This window comes from Chiloscyllium plagiosum, chromosome 16 (genome assembly GCF_004010195.1).
Source record: "Chiloscyllium plagiosum isolate BGI_BamShark_2017 chromosome 16, ASM401019v2, whole genome shotgun sequence".
Classification (NCBI taxonomy): Eukaryota; Metazoa; Chordata; class Chondrichthyes; order Orectolobiformes; family Hemiscylliidae; genus Chiloscyllium; species Chiloscyllium plagiosum.
In genome coordinates this window covers 65,425,378-65,440,873 of record NC_057725.1, presented here as the reverse complement: position 1 = coordinate 65,440,873, position 15,496 = coordinate 65,425,378, and the positions used below count along the sequence as shown (strand labels likewise).

General features: G+C 40.1%; 1 protein-coding gene across 1 annotated transcript in view; it reads right to left on the bottom strand.

Moving 5' to 3' along the window:
• LOC122558116 (astacin-like metalloendopeptidase) overlaps positions 1 to 135 on the bottom strand; it is a 200,940-nt gene extending 200,805 nt beyond the window's left edge. Inside the window, exon 1 of the mRNA XM_043706434.1 lies at positions 56 to 135. The gene's annotated coding sequence lies outside the window, so the exon portion shown is untranslated. The remainder of the gene's footprint in view (positions 1 to 55) is intronic.
• Between the last annotated feature and the right edge of the window lie 15,361 nt (positions 136 to 15,496).

The following is a 15,496-nucleotide window of genomic DNA, read 5'->3' as shown; positions in this document are numbered from 1 at the left end:
TCCTCAATATTTCAGTAAGATTCTTGATACATTCCGCCATCGACGACTCACTCACATTCACTTTTACTTTCCAGAAAGTTCCTCAGCTTCACGCATGCGCCCATTCAGCAGATGTCCTCGTGCGCTTCAACTGAGTATGCGCGCACCTTGCGGTCAATCAGTGCGCACGCGCTGTTTGAAACCTTTGGGCGGGGTATCACTTTGTATCGTCCTTTTGTGGACCCTGTCCGCGTGTCTCTGAATACAACATGGGAAGTATTTGATTGTACATGGAAGTGGCCATCTGTTGAGGGGTGCAGTGTCGGGGTGGGGGGAGGTTTTTGTGTACTAGCTTGAGCCTACACTCATGCTGTTGTCGAGGTTTCTCTCTGAGCCATAAACAATTCTGTTTTACGAATATATTGCTGTGCGTTTATCCATTGCATATGTTACTTGCTCAAAGAATTCCAATAGGTTGTTTGAATATGATTTTTCTTTCATAAAACCACGCTGACTACTAAATTTCTTGAACTTCTTCAAATGCTCTATTATAACATATTTAATAATAGTTTCTAACATTTTCTCTATGACAGATGTTAAGTAAATGACGTAGTTTCTTGCTTTCTGTCTTTTTTTTGAATAAGGGAGTTACATTTGCTATCTTCCAATCTAATGAGCCCATGCCTGCATGAAGGGAGTGTTGGAAAATTAAAACCAATGTATCAACTATCTCACCAGCCATTTCTTACAATCTTGAAATAAACTGCACCTTATTTAAGATGAGTCTCTTCCTGTTCAGATGCACAAATGGTTGTTCCACCAACACTGTAAACTATTAGGTGCTTAGACTCAGTCAAAGTGAGAAAGATCTGTAGCAGCAGTTCTTCTATTCACCATTACCACATTGTGATCAGCACTGGGAACCATTGCTTAATACTGAAAGGTACAAGTGAAAAAATACATTGGATACAGGGGAACAAATTTCCAGATGATCAGAGAAGTTCATGGTTTTATGAATTTTACTGCCTTAACTAAAAACACAAACCATGAACTTGCTACGAAGGTGTAATGGGTACTCTAGCTTTAAGAGAGCTGGAAGCTAGCAAAGAATTTGAGAGGCACACAGAGTACTGGAAAATTCATAATGTAACGTGGTCAGCAGCGTGTAGTACCTGAGTTGCTATGACAAAAACAAATTCAAATTCAGCCAATCAGTTTAAATTATGCCCCAAGATACTAAACTCAAATAGAATTTGAATTTGGTATTTTGGCAATATTAACATCAATGAAATGATCTGATGCTTTGGGATATAAATATTAAACAAATTGAAGAGTTGGAGGACTGCCAAGCTACCAACATATGCAGACTGCCTGGAGAATAGCTCTCTTAAAGATACCTTTATCAATGACCTGTAAAATAGAATCCCTAACAAGAAGACAGAGGAAGATACAAAGAGAAGATTCGATAGCTGGCTGGTTTGAAATTTGAATTTCTTTGGTAAATCTTAATTGGGGGATTTTATTGGATCAGTATTGTAGAAGAGAAAATAAAAGATAGGTTAGATAAAAGGAGTTGTAAATAGTTGTTCGTTAATATTCTATGATAGACTTAAAGAATAAAGTAAATTTTTACTTTAAATAATGACCTTTGGGATAGTTCTTGGCCTCTCGAATTTTAACAGATTACAGCATGAGTTAAATCATTCCTATATTGCTGGTTTAAATTAACATAGGGGTTTTACCTCATGTCGTAACAAACTTGTGGAAAGATCAGGTCAACCCAGCCCTCCACGCTAAAGCATTTACTCAGACCTCATAAGAAAGCACAGAAGAAGCAGTGTGTGTTTGTGATAGAAACTGGTTTCCCCGACAGTTGCACTGGAAATTGAGGGTCTAACCCATTCCTGATTATAGGTTAAGCTAGGAAGCAAACTAATAGATGCACTATGAGTAAAATTTTTTTAAAATCCTGTTTGACAAGGGGAGAAACCTCAAATTAATTATGCAAAACACAGGCAGAGAAGGGTGGAAGTAAAAGAACACTTATAGTTCACAAGTGCTGCCACAGTCAGCAGAAATCTCAACGTACGGATGCTGTGGGAAAATGAAAGAATATAGAAGTGCTTGTTATGGACCAGGCCAGACCCCCTCAAAATATTTTAAGAAAGTGGCTCAGACCCTAACTTTGCTAGTTGGTTTAAGCAGGTGGATATTCCAGGAGAGATGCAGTTGGTCAAACCACGTAGTTTTAAACAAAACGATTTATTTACAACATTACCGAATGAAACACGAAAAAAACCACAATACCTCATAAAAGGCTTTTGCCCGAAACATTAATTTTCCTGCTCCTTGAATGCTGCCTGACCTGCTGTGCTTTCCCAGCACCACTCTGATCTAAACTCTGGTTTCCAGCATCTGCAGCCCTCACTTTTGCCTAAAATACTGAATAACCAATCCAAAAGCCCAACATATCAACGTGATGCTGTTCTAATACTTGCAACAATCCCCATAAACACCCCTTGGCGCAAAAGGTAAAATCATACACAGCGTGTTACAGGAGAGATGTCAGACAGAAAGTATCAGCATGGATCTCCTTCTTTGGGACCAGCAGCATCCAAAAACCTACTGTGCTAAAAATAAACCAAACCAGAGAAAATCTGAGCTGGGAGAACTGGCCGCTCCCCTTTCATTGTACTGTGTTTTTAAAACTTGAGAGCCTTTTGTCTGAAACAATATCTGTTAGCTATAATCAAATTGGCCCTAAAACCCTTCCAAGCCCAGACTTTTTGGAGTTTGTGTCTTTTACGATGACCTGAAGACAAAGCCCAGGACCCCATAACCTTGTTAAAGGAGCAGTATCGTCACATACTTTAAACAGAGAATGTTCAAAACAAAGTTAAGGTGGCTAAAGAAACACACTTTGTAATCTAAAGCAGAAGGTGTTTGAGATTATGCTAAAAGTGGAGAATCAATGATTTAAACTGCAAACCTGGTGAGAAGAATTTATTCAAGTAATAGACACAAGACTTTACTTGGAGAAGTCTCGGAAAAGGACTGCAGTTTGGTTCTGAGAGCTGGGAAATCTCCATTTATTTTCCTGCAATAGGCAGGAACCCTCTATTTTGATTAAAACATGGGGAAAACCCTAATAAGCAACATAGTTACGAAACATTGGTATGTAACAGAAATAAATGCTTTCAAGGAAGATAAAAAGTACATTGTTATTATACTTCAGAGTTTAAAAGCTTCAAAAGGAAAAGGAAACAGCATTGCTACTTACAAGGTAAAAATTTTCAAGGGAAAGGTTTTACAGCAATATTGAGAAGCTGCAGAATTTAAATACTTTACAGTAAGAAAAATAAATATTCACATTAGAAAGATATAGTTGGAGAAATATCAGAGATGGGCCAAAAAGAACACAAGATTGAGTATCTTGGATAAAAAAAATTAAGATACAGTACTGCTGCAAACATCAATATTAAATCACAAGCTGAACAATACACAGATGTATTTAATAGTGCCTTTAACTAATGACAGTATAAATCATCAAAACATAAAATAACACACAATTACTTTTGAAGCTTTTCTAGCTTTTTACAATTACTTTAATCAAAAACAGACTAAATTTGTGAAACTGTAACATTTAAAGGAAGAATTCAACATCTAACTGAATTCATAGATAATTGAAATAATTATCTTTACAGATGAGTGGAAATCTGTAGCTGTTGGGCTTTGAAAGGCTCAATATTACGTCAGGAAGACATCTTCTGTATGCATATATCCTTGAAATGAATACCAATGTATTGTTTGACTTCTAATTACTTGTTGCACCTGCGAACCTTTGGTCACTCATGGACAAGGATAGCCAGATCCCTTTGGACACTTCCCAATCTCTCACCACTTACAAAAAATTGACTTTTTTTTACACAAAAATGGAAACGTTTCATGTTTATTCATATTGTATTCCATTTGGTATGCTATTGCCCATTGACTTAGCATGTCTAAATCTTCTTGAAGCCACCTTGTACCTTTGTCACAATTTAGTCCCCACACAATTTGGTGTTATCTGCAAATCTGGAAAAAGTACAATACCACATCTAAATCATTACTGTAAATTGGAACAGCTGAATCTAGCACTGACCATAGTTTTAAGATTTAAGGTAAAAGGTAGAAAGATAACTAAGGAATTGAGAAGATTTTAAGCTCACTGCCTGAATCAGTAGTCGAGTCAAGAACTCTCAGGATATTTAAGCAGTATTTAGATATTCACTTATGCTTCATAGACTCCAGTGCTTTGGACCAATAGCTGGGAAATGGGATTAATGTAGTTAGATTTTTGTTGAGTGACACCAATAACAGCTTGGCATCCTGAGAAAGATTCCTAAAATTCTTCACAAGTTTAAGGTATCTCAATACTGAAAACAGCATCACATTAAAGAAGGATATTAAACTCTTATGTCTACACACTCTGAGTTGTCTTGCATCTTTTAATGAATCAAATTCAGAAGCAATAGAGGGAAATGACTGAAACAGTTGCGTCACTTCCCTGGCGGACAAGAACAAATCAGTAGTGTTTCTGCATGTTACTGAATCCAAATGCAATAGGTCCATCAAAATGTACATTGATGTAACACAACTCAACAACGTTATGGTGACAGAAATTTGGCTCTTGGCTCCAGGAGATGGATGCCTAGACTGTGGAGTAGACAGTAACTAGGAGCATAGATTTAAGGCCAGCATTAGAAGAATAAATGGGAAATTGATAATTTTTTTAAACTCACTGCTTGAATGGGGAGCTGAGTCAGAAACTCACAGGATATGTAAGTAGTATTACACATTCAGTTGTGTTGACACAGACTCCACCACAGTGGGCTAAAAGCTGGGAAATGGAATTAGTCTAGTTAGATTTTTATTGACTGGCATGACAGGTTGGGTTGAATGGCCTCTATCTGTGGTGTCAATGTCTATGAGTCTAATGACTCTTCAATTTGGAATGTTTACCTTTAGAGAATCCTGGACTAGCACTCCCAGATCCCTTTGTGCTTTGGCTTTATTAATTTTCTCACCACTCTATCTGTGGTGTCAATGTCTATGAGTCTAATGACTCTTCAATTTGGAATTGAAAAGTAATAATGATGACCATGACCGTAAAGCCCCACCTGATTCATTCACGTTCTTTAGCAAAGGAGGTCTGTTGTTTTACTTTATCTGGCCTATATGTAACCACCAGACCCACAGCATGTGGTTGATGCATAATTACTCTCTGAAATGATCCGAATATCACCTAGTTTCAGGGGCAGATAAGGATGGGCAACAAGACACTTTAAATTTTTTTAAAAACCTAGGAGAGGAGGAAAAGACATTCTTTATGAGGAAGGAACTTTACAAATGAGATTGATGGCGAATATTGCAAGTGGACTGCTAAGTCAATTTATAAGAACTGTCATAGTTTATTTGCCATTTAATGTGTAATTCATAACCTATAGTTGATCGGAATATTCCTATTGATTAACATTTAATGGATATTAATTCGGGGTTTACAGGCAATTACATAAGACAATATTTAGCATTAGTTTTATTTAACTCTTGTAACAAATTATAAGAAATTCTTTCAGCCAAACATTATACTTTCAATGGTGTTCACATGTTTATTCACCTGTAGTCACTCTTGTGCAACTTGCATGGGGTCTATTGCTACTCGGTCTCAAAAAGCATCATTATCTCAATATTATAATTTGTACAGCCTGACAACAAGGATATGTTACTGACTTTTCGTTTAGGTAATTGGAAAAGATCAAATAGATTTGTTCTTTGAGATCCATAAGTCACAAGGCTTACTAAATTCCGGTTGTTGCTTCTCTTTAAATGCTGTGTGCATGCATAGCCATGTTACTAGGCATTAGCCACCTTGCATTGTACAAACTAGTTGTGCACAACAGCAACATTTCAAAGGGGACATGGTTTGTCATGCTATGGCAGAGAAACAATCCAACCATCATGCCCCATTATGGAATATTACAAATTTCTGATCCAGGTTAACTTTCTAAATAGCAGGTAGGTTCTCTTCTTGCATACCTTCAGACTCAGCTTGTATCTGATTAAAAAAAAATCAAAGCTAGCATTTGAAGGGAATTTCTTAACATCTATGTGAGGAGATTGGAAAAAAATGGAAGAATTCCAGCCAAGTGTGTAACACCTGATACATATCTGTAATCGTAAGGCATCACAACATTTTGAGCTGACAAATTATTTTGCAGTTAACATGCTATGTCATGTTTATTTTCATGACTGAAACGAATAAACCATAAATTCTCACCTGGCAAAAAATTTGTTGCATCTTAATAGAAGAACAAACATGGGTAATTTATGTTGTCATCGATGTAAAAGCCAGGTGAAAACTAACAACCAGCAAAATACTTGTGTTATTGTCCTTGGGGTTATTGGAAAGTTTATCCTGGAACCAAAACTAAGTTATTATTATGGGTATTGTCTATATTTGCAGATAAAGCCTTTACAAAGTTATCACCATTGCAGTCAAATGGAAGTATTGACGTTTCAGCAATTTTTTAAAAGACTATTCTGTCTGTGCAACCCAAAATATTTTAAAAATATCTCCGAGTGAAAAGAAAAAAATTGATCCACAGTAAAGGAATACGGGAAAAATGTGACTCTACTTAATGTGGCAAAAAGAATCACTTTCAATACTTTGATTAAGTTTGCATAAATCTTTCAAACTATTTCAAATAATCAATGCACTCCAAATTTGCTGAAAATCTTTTTCCATTCTGAATGATATCAATGTGCAGAGATTAAAACAAAAGCAGTTTCTGATTGTTCTGCATAAGTTATATCGTGAACAAGTAAATCAGTAATGTGCACAATATCAGTATAAATGTATTGCAGTGACTTTGCTGAATAGAAACTGCACCTGTAAAAACAAAATGAAAACTCAGAAATTGCTGAAATATACAGTCACACTGATGTTTTTAAAAAACTCGTTATAAAATATTCGTAAAAACTATCATTTTACTTTAAGGCACATGTTCAACTTTACAATAAAGCCACCTGGGAGAAATTTTATGAACAATTGAACCCAAGTGATGAACATATAGTTGGAACAGTTGAAAGAAGTAGACCTAACAGCAATGGATGGAATCATCCTGGTCAAGAGGAGATAAGGAAGGAGACAGAAGACCATGAAACTGAGGTGGACCGTTGAGAGGACTATTGCTGGACATCTTCCTGCCTCCATGCAATGGGATATGGTACTGCTTTGCCTCCGTTTAACACCCTTAAGTGGTCACTCACTTAACAACCATTTAAGGATTACTTGGGGCCTCTTCCCAGCTTGGTTGTAATTTTCACTGCTCTCGGTGAGACAACCGGACCACAAAACCTGGTGCGTGCATATTAATTGCTGGGTTGGGAGGGATTTAATCTTCAATAATTTCTATATAATTGAGGGCATGGCTAACCATTGACAGCTATCTCTCTGCCTGTGCTTTTCATCTCTATGGTCCCCCACTCCCTGCAATTCGCCTCCTCTGAGGCAACATCCTCTGTAGTACCTACCCTTTATTTCAGTCAATTCTTAACTCTGTGACCCTGGAAATTGCTGTACTGGCAACTGCAAAGTTACATTATAAACATGTAAATCAGTAATGTGCACAATATCAGTGCTAGGGCTGTGAGCCTATAATAGGTGTTCACAGGTATGGTATGGCTGCCAACACAGAGTCATGGCTGCAGAATGACCAAAGCTAAACATTCAAGGGTATTCAATCTTTAGGAAGGAGAGTCAAAAAGGAAAATGAGATGGAATGACGGTGTTATTGTAAGATGAAATCAATGTAGTAGTGAAAAAGGATGTTTGTTCAAAAAAAACCTAGATGTAGGAATCAGACTGAGTGAACCTAAAAAATATTATTGGGAGTTGTCAAACATTTCGAAAACAGTAGTGGTAAAATAAGCGGTTGGCATTAAACACAAATTAGAGACACACTGAACAATGATGCTACAGTAATCACAAGTGACTTTAATCATAATCAATAATATTATGGGAATTGGATTTTTGGATTGTCTACAAGGTGCATTTTTAGACAGTACATTGGGGAACAAATGAGGGAGCATGTCATTCCAGAAGATATTTTATGCAAAGAGGTGTTAATTAATAATCTTTTGAGGGGTACATTAGGAAATCAGTGTACTTCAGAAACACTCATTCCCTCCAACTCCTTCAGCCTCACGAATCAGTGTTCCTTTGCAATTAGGATCAGGCCTCATCCCGTCCTCACAGTAACAACCGCAGGAAACTCACTTGTGGCTGCAGCCTCCTCTGAATTAACCGGTGACCAAATATGAACTAACTGCAAAATTGTTCATTTTCCCACCACTAGTTGGGGAGAGAGGGAGCACGAATGGGCCATAAAATTAACTTGACGCCTTTCCAACTAGCTTACCATCCTGACCTCTCCTTATTTTACAGTTTATCCCTACAAAGGTCCTAAAGTGCCCAATTAATGACCTCTTAAGAGCCATTTCTTATCTTGCGTGGTGTTCAGCAACAAGTGGGAGCTGGAAGGTGACCCTGTTCAGGCCATACGTGGGAAGTGAGGTTGGGTAATGCGTCAATAAATAGCCATATTTCAACAGCTGGCCACACACATGAATACCACAACTACCCCCATCCCAACCTCCCAAACTGCTGCGGTCTCCTCAGGTCTCTCCAGTAACAGTCCCATCACTTCTCTTCCCACTGTGTAGTCTCACCTCCCCTCCCTGCCCTATGTTTCCCACACTTAACTTGAACTTGACCCTGGGGACAGCTTGTCCTCCCAGATGCGACTAGCGCAGCTTCTGTTGCTGCTCAGACTAGACAATTCCAATGAGTGGAGATGCCAGAGGATGGTAGAATTTCAAGAATCATGCTTTTGTTGAAAAAGTGTTGTAAGGATGAGCCCAGCAATTACAGAGCAGTCAGTTTAACTTCAGTGGTGGGGAACTTCTGAAACAATTCATTGGAATAGAATGAGTAGTCACATGAGAATACGTGGGTGGTTTACATAACAGCCAGCATAGGTTTATGAATGGAAAATCACATTTAACTAATTGTAAGCATTTTCTGAAAAGGTAGCAGAAATGGTCAATGCCCTTGATGTGGTATACATGGACACTCAGGAGGCTTTTTGATACAGTGCCACAGACTTGTGTGAAAATTTATAGTCCATGAAACAATAGGGACAGCAGCAATGTTGGTACAAAATTGGCTTAGTGATAGGAAACAAAGAGTAACGGCCAATGGATTTTTTTTAGGCTGGAGAAAGGTTTGTCATGGAGTTTCTCAGGGGTCAGTATTGGGAGGGCCTGAAGAAGGGCCTGTGCCCGAAACGTCGAATCTCCTGTTCCCTGGATGCTGCCTGACCCGCTGTGCTGTTCCAGCAATAAAGTTTCAACTTTGATCTCCAGCATCTGCAGACCTCACTTTCTCCTCAGTATTGGGACCCTTGCTTTTTCTCATGCATTTTAATAATATAGATCTTGATGTGCAAGGGAAATTTCAACATTTGCAGAAGACATTCATTAAGAATTTATTAATTTAAACTGTGAGGAGGACAGTGTAAAACTCCAACAGAATGTTGACAAGTTTGTGGAGTGGGTTGACAGGTGGCAGATGCAACTCAGTGCATGGTAGCATGAAGTGATACTTTGTAAAATCATTGAAAGACAATAAAATTTAGAGGTACAGTTCTCAAGGGGAAGTACAGGGTCTGGATGTATATGTGCACAGATCATTGAAGGTGGCAGGACAGTGGAGAGAACAGTTAAAAAATTGTAAGTGCCCTCGGCTTTATTAATAGCGGCATAGAGCACAAGAGCAGGGAGATGACGTTGAACTTGTATAAGACATTTATTAGACCTGAGCTGGACTCCTGTTTACAGTTGTAGCACCATATCATCAGAAGTAGGTGAATGCACTCAAGAGTATGCAAATGCAATTTGCGAGAATGGTACCAGGAGTTAAAAACATAACATATGATTGGAGAGGTTTGGGACTGGTACCATTGGAAAGAAGAAGGTGAAGGGGAAGACCTGATAGAAGTTTTAAAGTCATGAGGGGTCTGGACAGATACAAAGAAACTCAAAGTTTGTGAGAAGATCTGTAGCTCGGGTGCTCGTTGCTGTGGTTCTGTTCGCCGAGCTGGAAGTTTTTGTTGCAAACGTTTCGTCCCCTGTCTAGGTGACGTCCTCAGTGCTTGGGAGCCTCCTGTGAAGCGTTTCTGTGGTGTTTCCTCCGGCATTTATAGTGGCCTGTCCCTGCCGCTTCCGGTTGTCAGTTTCAGCTGTCTGCTGTAGTGACCGGTATATTGGGTCCAGGTCAATGTATTTGTTGATGGAGTTTGTGGATGAGTGCCAAGCTTCTAGGAATTCCCTGGCTGTTTTTTGTTTCGCTTGCCCTATAATGGTAGTGTTGTCCCAGTCAAATACATGTTGCTTGTCGTCTGTGTGTGTGGCTAGTTGATGTTCGTGGATGCGGATCGTTAGCTGTCTTCCTGTTTGTCCTATATAGTGTTTTGTGCAGTCCTTGCATGGGATTTTGTACACTACATTAGTTTTGCTCATGGACCTGGACCCAATATACCGGCCACTACAGCGGACAGCTGAAACTGACAACCGGAACTGGCAGGGACAGGCCACTATAAATGCCGGAGGAAACACCACAGAAGCGCTTCACAGGAGGCTCCCAAGCACTGAGGATGTCACCTAGACAGGGGATGAAATGTTTGCAACAAAAACTTCCAGCTCGGCGAATAGAACCACAGCTACAAAGAAACTGTTTCAGCTCATAAAGTAATTGAGAATGAAAGAGCGCACCAATAAGGTGATTTGCAAGTGAAACAACTGTGACACAAGTAAAGCTTTTTTTACACAAAAAATGATTTGGCCTGGAATGTCTAGAAATGTGGTGGTAGCTGGGTTAATTAAAGCATTCAAGAGGTATTGGACAATTATTTAAATCGGAACAATGTGCAAGGATATGGGGAAAAGTAGGGCAATTGACAATAAGTCACAAAGTTTATTTGAAGACCCCAGTTCAGACACAATGGGCTGAAAAGTCTCCTTCTGTGCTGTAACTTTTCTGTGTTTCTGTAATGCAGGAACTACAGTTATTGATGTCCACATTGCAAGTTTCATTCCCCATACAGAATTTCAAGACAAGGTATTTTCTCATTTGAATATATGACTAGATATGTAATCTGAAGTATGCAAAGGAAAGCAAAGGAATTTTCATACAGAATATTGATAATAGTTTTCTTTCCAATACATTTTAATAATGTAATTGCTGCTGTGCTGTACAATATCCAGGTCAGTCAGGTGGACCTCATAGAATATGATTTACCTGATAGGACCAGACTAACTTCCCCAGTCAGGAAGTCCTGGCTGACAGATATAGACAGGAGTGACAGTGGTTTTGTTCACTCTAAGAAATGATTCTGAGAATGCTGGACCAGTGTTGTGCACTGTACATGTGTAAATTAAGGGTATCTTGGTGACGGGATACCAGCCTCTATGGAGTTATTTCAGTGGCAAGAAGAGAAAAAACAGATGCTCCGGAAGACGATCGCTTGCAACAGTCATCTTTGAGGTGGGAAGGTAAGCTTTTGTGGTATCATGCCATTATTTGGGAAACTTGACTTGCTTGATCCCCACACTAGGCCCAGTATGTGGAAAGAATGCATTATTTTGTCTGGGCAGATGACATTGTGACAGATGAAAAGCAATGAGGTAATTCTCCTGACAGCTTGTGGAGCCGCAGCTTTTTCGGAGCTTAACATTTCCTGAGGCACCAGATATTAAAGCCTTTCAAGAGTTGACTGATTCATGACCAGAATATCAAGACCAGAAGCCTCCTCTAGTTCTGAGATGCTATCAGTTTTACTCCACAGTTCAAGGACCAAAGAAATCCCTAACAGTATTTTTGACGAGGTTGAGATGACTGTCAGAAACATGTGACTGGGGTTTAACTCTTAATGAGATGCTGAGAGACCTTTTGGTATGTATGATAAATGATCATGCAAAAGCATCTACTAGCTGAAGCACAACTTCAAACAGGTACTACAACTGGATTTGCTATCAGAAAATGCGGCAAGTGGAACTTATATGTTACTAGGTACACTGAAGGAAGTGGACACCCTCACCAGGCTGACTGACCTTGGAGGACAACATTTGAGTGAGGGCAATTTCATAGCCTCAGTTAAGACATATCCTGAACAGAATGATGCGAAGTCAGCCCACAGCAAACCCCAAAACAGATCCAAGCCTCAGCTAAACAGTTAACATTTTCTTCAGGATCTAGGCTGGCCAGCCACTTTATCGCTGCTAGTATGCAGACTCAAGACAGCAAAAGAGTCCCACAAGGCCTGAATTGAGTAAGAGAACTCACAGGCTGGCATATAGGAGCATGCACACTCAGAAAACCCACCTAAATCTGGTTTGGAACAGTTAAATTACTCAGCAACATCCAAACCGAACCAATCAAAATAAATAACTGCTTAAATGGTCACCCGGTTCTAATGAAGATTGATACTGGTGCGGCTGAATCAGCAAAATTAGTCTTTCAAAAAATTTACTCAGGACTCCAACACCTCAGTTTTTTTTAAGACCTTGGTTAGACTGACAACCTATGCCTGGGAGCCTTTACTGAATAAGGGTACCACATTGGTTCCAGTCTTATATGGGAAGCAGCTGGTTCGGTTACTGCTGATAGTAGATCGGGCCCAAGCCTGATGGGTGAAGTTGGTTGAGAAGGATTGATTGGCTCAACATTTTTTGATTAGAAAATAGCTGCCTAAGTGAAGTCCTAACTAAATATCTATAAGCTTTTCAGGAAGGTCTAAGGACTAAAAGGAGCCAAAGGCTACCTTTCAGGAAGTAATTCCATGATTCTGCAATGTCCACGCAGTACCATTTGCCTTACATGCAAAAATAGAGGCAGAAGTCGGGACGCTGGAAAGTAAAAAATCAGCAACCAGTGCAGTTTGCAGAATGGGCAGCACCAGCTGTCCCAATTGTGAAGCTCAACAGCTCGATTTGCCTTTCTAGGGATTTGTAATATAGGGTAAACTATTATTGACTTCACCAGCTTCAAAATTCCTCCAGCCCAGCCTTATCCTATGTCTAGCACCCCCTCCTCCTTGCCTCCCTGACCTGCTCTAACCTAACTGGTCCATCTTCCGACTCATCTTTCTGCTCCGCCCTTCCCACTGAGCAATGACAATAACCCCCTACCTGCATCCACCTATCACTATCCTATCTAGTCTTCCCCTAGCCTCACCATCCTTGACCAAAATGTTGATGTTTCTGCTCCTCGGATGCTGTCTGACGTGCTGTGCTTCTTCAGCATCTTATCTATTGTCTCTAGCTGCAGTCCTTACTGTCTCCAAGTCATGGTTAATCACTTCTCACAGGTGGATAAATACCCAATTCCTTGCACAGAGGACTTGTATGCAAAGCTGGCAGTGGGGGAGGGCATGCTGTCCTTCACAAAGTTGGATGTGAGCCATGCTGCTTGCAATTGCCGTTTGATGAAGATTCCCAGAAGTATGCTGTAATTAATACTAATAACGGTTTATACCAAAATATGCCATTTGAGGTATCGTCAACCGGTGCAATTTTTCAACAGATGATGGAGAACATTTCACAAGGTTTATGGCAGATTACCATTTATCTGGATGATGTGCCAATTACAAGAAAGACCAATAAGGAACACTTAGATAACATAGTATTGTTCTTAGCTGTTTCTCAAAGGCAGGCATATGCCTTAGAAGGAAAAAATGTGTGTTCCAGACACCCAGGTGACCTACCTGGGTTACAGAGTCAACAAGACTGAGGCGATCAAAGATGCTCTGGGTCTCACATCTATACCGGAGCTTAGGTCTTTCCATGGATTGGTGAATTATTAGGAAAGTTCATGTGTAATCTGGCCTCCATCCTGGCACCCTTACATCTGCTTTTGAAAAAGGATCAATATTGGAAATAGTCTTGTAGCCAAGACATAGCATTGAGGGAAGTGATGAAGCAGCTATCATCATCTAAGGTGTTGGCACATTTTGATCCCAAGTGAGATTTAGTTCTGATATGCAATGCCTCCCCTGTGGTAATGGGTTGTGTTGGCTCACAGATGACACAATATAGAGGAATGCCCAATAGTGTATGCTTCCTGGACTTTGGCTGATGATAAGCACGAATACACCCAGACAGAAGAGGAAGGTTTGGCAGTCATCTCTGTTGTGAGAAAGTTCCACCAGCACCTTTACGAACATGATTTTGTCCTAGTAACAGATCACAAACCCCTGTTAGGGTTACACGAAGATGACAAAACTGTGCTACCCATAGCTTCAGGTGGAATTCAGTAGTGTTTTTGAAATTGAAACCATTCTGGACCTGGTGAGACCAGATCACCCTACAGGACAGCATATTATAATGGGGAGCAAGGGTGATTGTCCCCAGTTAAGGTTGCTGCCCAGTTACTTGCTGAACTTAACCAGGGTCATTCAGTGGTGTCCAAAATGAAGATGTTCGTGAGAAGTTATGTCTGGTGGCTACAATTTAATTACTTCTTGTCAGATGTGGGAGTTTAAAGAGAGTTTAAGGGTTACTGCGGATTATATCTGCCATAAATGCTGTTGGCTGTGAATCTTAACAGATCAAATGGATCGGTTGGAGAGGCAGTTAGAAGCAAAGAGGAACTTGCAACAGCAACTGTATGTGATGGATGGCAGTTATCGGAAGGGGGAAAAGTCTCAGATACAGATGGGTTAACTCCAGAAAAGGTAAGAGAGGGAGGCAGCTAGTGCTGGAGTCTTTTGTGGATATACCCATTTCAAACAAGAATGCTGTTTTGGAAAATGTAGGGGATGATAGACTCTCAGGGGAACGTAGCATGAACAGCCAAGTTTCTCGTATTGAGACTGGCTCGAATGCCACGAGGGGTATGTCGGGTTCCAAGAGATCAAATGTGTTAGGCGATTCTCTAGAGTGAGGTACAGACAGATGTTTCTGTGGCCAGCAGCGAAAAAGCAGAATGGTGTGTTGCTTCCCTGGTGTCAGGATCAAGGATGTCTCAGAGAGGGTGCAGAGTGTTCTCATGGGGGAGAAGGGCCAGCAGGAGGTCATTGTCCACATTGGAACCAACGACATAGGAAGGGAAAAGGTTGAGATTCTGAAGGGAGAGTTAGGCAGAAATTTAAAAAGGAGGTCCTCTGGATTACTCCCGGTGCCTCGAGCTAGTGAGGGCAGGAATAGGAGGATAGAGCAGATGAATGCATGGCTGAGGAGCTGGTGTATGGGAGAAGGATTCGCATTTTTGGATCATTGGAATCTCTTTTGGGGCAGAAGTGATCTGTACAAGAAGGATGGATTGCACCTAAATTGGAAGGGGACTAATATACTGGCAGGGATATTTGCTAGAACTGCTCGGGAGGATTTAAACTAGTAAGGTGGGACCCAGGGAGATAGT